Here is a 6,288-nt window from a genome sequence, read left to right on the forward strand (position 1 = left end):
CTGTCGTTCCCTGTCTCTAGAGCGCATATACCTCATAAACGGTGTGGCGAATGGTTACTAAGAGTTGATGATTCCTGAAGGCCCAGAAGTGGGGCTCAACTGACAGGTTCCAACTAGCACCAAGGAGTTTCAAATGCTAACTGGCATTTCCAGGAAGAACAGTGTGATTCGAAAGAAACTAGTTCACTAATATATCGCATTCCTGTGTCTTCCCAATAGAGGCTAGAAGACCCAGGTCTGAGTCCCAGCTCTGTCACTGGGAAAATAACTTTGACCTCTTTGGGCCTCAGTATAATTATCTGTTCAGTTGTAATTATAACACGTGCCTGCCAACCGGCCAGCACTAACGTTTGGCTATAATTTTGTAATGTGTATAACCGTACACAAGTATACCCAGTGAAGAGTCTAGGCTGACAGTTCACAGAGGATGCAGTCATTAGTATTACACAAAGAAGAATGAGGAATGGATAGAGATATCTAGTACTGGAAGAATACAGAAGAAACTAACACTGATGACACCCTGGGAGAAAAACTGGATGGCTGGGGACAGGAGTGGATGGGAGACTTTCCCCTGTAGACCCTTTTGTATTTTCTGAATTTTGAATCATGGGAATTTATTACCTAGTCAATAAACACATAAATAATATATTTTATGAATTGTAAAGGACTAGGCAGGTTAAAATTGTGTAATAATTATTGTTATAAATAACATTGATGATAAAAGTGAGTCCTGAAAAGGGAAAAGAAGGTTAAAGCATAGCAGATTACCAGAGGAAAATAGTTAAGCAAACCATTATACTTTAAATTCTGTTACTGTGTTTCACTGAATCCAAGATCTCATTCAATGTACGACCATCTTATATAAAACTAAGAAAGAAAACACACTGGCAATTAAACTAAGACCAAATGCATTTTTTTTTCTATTCTTAATTGGATAGTCTTTTATTGTTGAGTTGTAAGAATTTTTACATATTCTGGATACATGTCCCTTTTCAGATATTTGACAAACAAATATTTTCCTTCATTCTGTGGGCTGTGTTCTTGCTATCTTCAAAAAAAATCTTTTTTAATTGAAGTATAGTTGATTTACAATGTTGTGTTAGTTTTGGGTTTACACCAGTGATTCACTTACAAATATATATATTTTTTCTTTTTCAGATTATTTTTCATTATATGTTATTACAAGATATTGAATATAGTTCCCTGTGCTACACAGTAGGTCCTTATTGTTTATTTTATAGTATGTATCTGTTAAACCCAAACTCCTAATTTATCGCCCCCCAACCCTTTCCCCTTTGGTTACCGTAAGTTTGTTTTCTATGTCTATGAATCTATTTCTGTTTGGTAAACAAGTTCATTTGTCTCATTTTTTAAAAATTCCACACACAAGTGATATCATTATGATATTGTTTACACTTAAAACTTCTATTTTAAAACTCAGCTTTAAGCTCACTTGGGCACATGCTTTTGTTTTTCACTCACTCATGCATACCACACACACCAAAAAGGAAAAACAAGTGAAATAAATAAATTGGTTCTTCCCGTTTAGAGTCCAATACGAACCCTGGGTCACGGATGTCCTCACCATCATCCTGTGCCTTCCAGGCAATGATGATGTGGCAATTCTTCAACAGTCCTCCACTATACTGTTTCTGGAGTTTTCTTCCAAGCCACTGATATCCATTCCGCAAAGGCCCACAATACACAATCTCTTTGCACAAACCTCGGTGAGTGAAGGGGACCCAGCCTCACCGACCTGAGGGTAGGTGGAACCTTCCTTTCTGTGGTCTATGAAGCATCTGGCTAGCTTGGCGTGGAAACAAAGAACTGCAGTCCTTTCTCCAGCAACATTTATTCCATTGATATGAAACTTATTCCCCACTGTTCTGCTTCTGTGCCTGTGTCCACAAAAGCTTTTATTTTCAGCATTAAGTCACAGTATCTTTTTTTTAAAAACATCTTTATTGGAGTATAATTGCTTTACAATGGTGTGTTAGTTTGTGCTTTATAACAAAGTGAATCAGCTATACATATACATATATCCCGATATCTCCTCCCTCCTGTGTCTCCCTCCCACAGTATCTTCTTGAAGACATTTTTAAAGCAATTACTCAACACACCAACAATGCACTTAACCTCAATATACACTGCTGGGACATGGCTTTCCCATACAGATGGTGACAACCAAGTTACAACTGCTGCCGGGCTGACAGCGATTTTGAGCAGCATCCCAATTTCAGAGATGTGAAAATGTAAAAAAACAGTTCATCTTAGAGTAGATGAAATATGGTATTATCTATACTTTCCTGATTTTCCAAGTTCTCTCTGAAGAACAACTAACATTCATAGTCAGAAAAAGAGTTAACTTTTTCTGAAAAGCTAAATCAAGTATTATGCAATCATTAAAAATTATAGTTTCTAAAGACTACAGGAGTAAAAGTCATGAAACAACATTAAGGTAAAAAGAGGGGGAAAAGGCAGAATATAAAACTTGATGCACCACGTGACTCTGATAATCAGAAGCGTACATTCACAGTGAAGAGACTGGAATGAAATCTTATCAGAACGTTAACCATAATTATCCCATGGGGCTACAGATGACTTTTTAAAAGACTGCATTTTGGGGTATTTTCCAAATTTTCTCTAAAGGATACCTATTGCCTTAAAAAGCAAAAAATAATCATTAATGTAAACATAAATGTAATGCTGCCGCATAAATCCCTGTCCCTGTTGAAGACGTTTAGAAATGTTACACTGACACATATTCAGATTTTTAAATGTGAATTCTTGTTTAATTGAAGGAAATACTTTATCAATAAACTGAAAGTTCATGTACAAATACTCAACTCTTTGGAAGAAACTTTTTAAAAAGGTATGAAGTTGGCTGGCAAGGGCTGTGGGTTGGGAGCTAAGGGGACATAGTGCAAGGCCACCTCCTGATCAGGCCTCATACTGCTGGCAGCCACTCCTCTTCCTCTGTCCTGAAGAGCTCCTGTTCAGTTCCAGTCCCTCAGGAGACGCAGACTCACCTTCAGCTCCAGGTCTAAGAGTAGCTGCACCCCTTACCATCCACCGGTTCAAGAATGAGCATGTGAAATGATTCATAACAAGGGGTGAAGGAAAAAAAAATGATTTGCTGGGCTTTCTGAGAACTTCTGGAAGCCAACGCCTCCTTGTCTCCCAGGGTATGTCCAGTGGGCTCTGGGGCCCAGAGCTACTCAGTCCAGAGAATTTCACAAACACAGAGCAGGAGCTCCAAAATCACTTCCAAAGCTCTATGGACCTCCAATTCTGTGAACAAGGGTGGCTGGGTCTCTGTTACTTGCAGCCAGGGCTTCCTAACTCATCCCAGTGATGTCTTCTGACCACTGTGGGCTGTTTCTTCCAGGTCTTGATACAGAATTTGCAGGGTCCTCGTGCAAAATGAAAATGCGGGCTTTCTTGGTCAAAATTATTGAGAATTTCAAGACGGTGACTGCACAGCATTAAACCAAAGGCAGGGCCCTTCATAGCAAGTGAGACGTTACGAGTTATGAGTTACGAGTCACATACTGGTGAAGCCAGCTCTGCTTACTTCCTTTATTGGTTCCTACCAAGGAAAGTCCTCCCTGGCCTTGTGACCTCAATCACGTTACATCTACGGTTCCCATGTCATCCTCAAGGTCCAAACTTGTTACTCTCAGTTCTCCTTTTTGTAAATCTTACCAGCCTACATGTTCACACATGTAAGTTCAAACCTACCCTCCTTATCTCCCGCACCCTGCTCCCTGCCCTCACAATGTCTGATTCCCCAACACAGGCAATACTACTACCACCCACCCAGCTACCCATCTTGTGCACCTCCCTCTCTCACTTTCACCACATACTCTTTTTCAAGTCTTGTCAAGTCTACCCTTCCACATCATCCAAGTACAGTTCTTGCCTCGGTATCCATTCCATGGTCATTCACTCGGATGAAGCCTTTGCTGGACTTTCACAATACCCTCCACTCTCCCTTTGTTCCAGTGTCTGGCCCCACTCCAGGCCACATCAGAGCCAGAAGGCTCTTTTTGCAACACAGATCTGAGCATGTCATTCACCTGTCTCAAAGTCCTAGGATGACAGATGACCTCTTTCAGAGAATAATTTGCCGAAAACATTCCTTTTTGGAGAGCTGTTTATTAAAAAGGACCCATACCCTTAGAGATCCTGCTATCTCACCTCTGGCAATCAAGCCTAAGCTCACCACACAATGATGCTTATTACAGCATTATTTACTTTATATAAAATTTAGAATATCAGGGGCAGTTAGCTCATACCGGGCTTGATATATGCCAAGCATGTACTAAACATGTATCATCTAAGTCTCAAAAAAACACCTGTAAAAACATGTGGACACGGAGGGTGGGAATGATTAAGTGCCTTGCCTTCTGACATCCATGTCCAGTGTGTTTATTCACTACAGGTAATGATTAAATAAATTATTGGTAATGTACTTACGGAATGCTAATGTTAAAAATTACAGTTATGGGGCTTCCCTGGTGGCACAGTGGTTGAGAGTCCGCCTGCCGATGCAGGGGACGCGGGTTCGTGCCCCGGTCCGGGAAGATCCCACATGCCGCGGAGCGGCTGGGCCCGTGAGCCATGGCCGCTAAGCCTGCGCGTCTGGAGCCTGTGCTCCGCCACTGGAGAGGCCATAACAGTGAGAGGCCCGCGTAGCGGAAAAAAAAAAATTACAGTTATGAATACAGTTATGAAACTATATGAAAAAGCGGGATACAAAATATAGCATAATTTATTTTAAGTAGAGGTAAAAGATTGGTAGTAGATATGCTAGAATGTCAACAAACAGAACTGAAATCTGGCAGAACTGAAAATACCTTTTCTTTCTTCTACTGCTGTGCATTTTCCAAATTCTAGTTAATATATTAAACGCCTGCAAAGACTCCCAATTACTTACAGGACAAAAAAGTTATCCCAGCACTGCCCCTAAGGCCCACCCACTCCCATCCCCAGCTCCAGCTGCGCTTAAACCCCAGTCATCCCCTCCCCGCCCCAAGCCCGACCACGTCTCTCCCGGGCCACGAATCCCCTTGTCCCTTTTCTGCACCTGCAGAGACCCTACTCATCCCTTAGGCCCAGCTCAAACGTCGACTCCTCTGCTCAGCCCTCCAGATCCCCCGACAAGGGCATACACTCCTTCCTCTGGGGCCAGCCGCCGTCACTCTGCCCAGGATGCCCGCGCACATGGCCCAAGGCGTGGCGAGTCCGCAGCTGGTTCCAAGTGCCGGGTGGAGACTCTCCGCTCGCCCCGCCCCGCGCCCGCCCCACGCTAGCCCCACGTGACCTCGCCCCCCCCCCCCACCAACCCCAAGCAGCGCGGTTCCCTTTCAAGGCCGCGCGGGCGCTGGTTCTGCTTCCGTCACTGGCAGGTGTCACCGTACCCTGTTCCTTCTCGGCCGCCGTTCACTTGGCGGCCGCGCCACCCCCGCCCGCGAATCGACGCTTCGGACTAGCAAGGAGCCCGAGGGCGGGAGGACTCCTTACCTTTTGGGTCCGCCTCAGCGCCATCCTGACCCCGATGCTGGGGACAAGGGCTACCGGCCCGGGGCTGCCAGAGGCGGCCACTGGCCGGCTCGGCCGCCGCGCTGTGCTGCAAGCTGGGAACGGCCGCCTGCGCGTGCGCGCCGCGGGGCACTATGGGGCGGTGTTCTGCCTGTGGCGCGTCTGGGCGCGTGTCGGCGCGTCCTGGCGCCGGCGAGCGAAGCAGGGTCTCGCGACCCGGAGCGGCCGCGCCGCCGGTTGCCTCTCCCCTGGTCTCTGCCGCCACGCGACCCTACCTCCCGGGTCAGTGAGGGTCTAGGGAGGCTGGCGGAGAGAGGGGCGGTCGTTGCTTTAACAGGGACCCGCCGAGCACCCAGGAGGTACCGCAGCCATGCCCTCTGACCCACCCCCCCCGCCGTGTTCCATCCCAGGCTGTCACATACTCCTGAAAGTAGTGGTTCTGCTTTGAACTTAATTCTGTAAGTATTCATCCCCTTTCATGTGTTATTTGTCAAATATGTTACAGCTCTTTCCATAGAAATACACGTAGTAGAGCTTTCTATGCAGTGGGCCTGGAGATGTGCATTTTCAGTAATGCTTTAGTTGATTTTGATGCACTGGCAAGGGTGAGAACCACGGCCTTAAACTGTACATATCCAAACTTAACTGTCTTCTTCCCCCTTTTCCCAGGACCTGACAGGCATCTAGGTCAGAGTTTTTGGGCTAGGAGCTATTAGTGTGTCAAAGTCAGTTTAATGGGTTGCA

The sequence above is a fragment of the Delphinus delphis genome, chromosome 9 (genome assembly GCF_949987515.2).
Source record: "Delphinus delphis chromosome 9, mDelDel1.2, whole genome shotgun sequence".
In the NCBI taxonomy this organism is placed as follows: domain Eukaryota; kingdom Metazoa; phylum Chordata; class Mammalia; order Artiodactyla; family Delphinidae; genus Delphinus; species Delphinus delphis.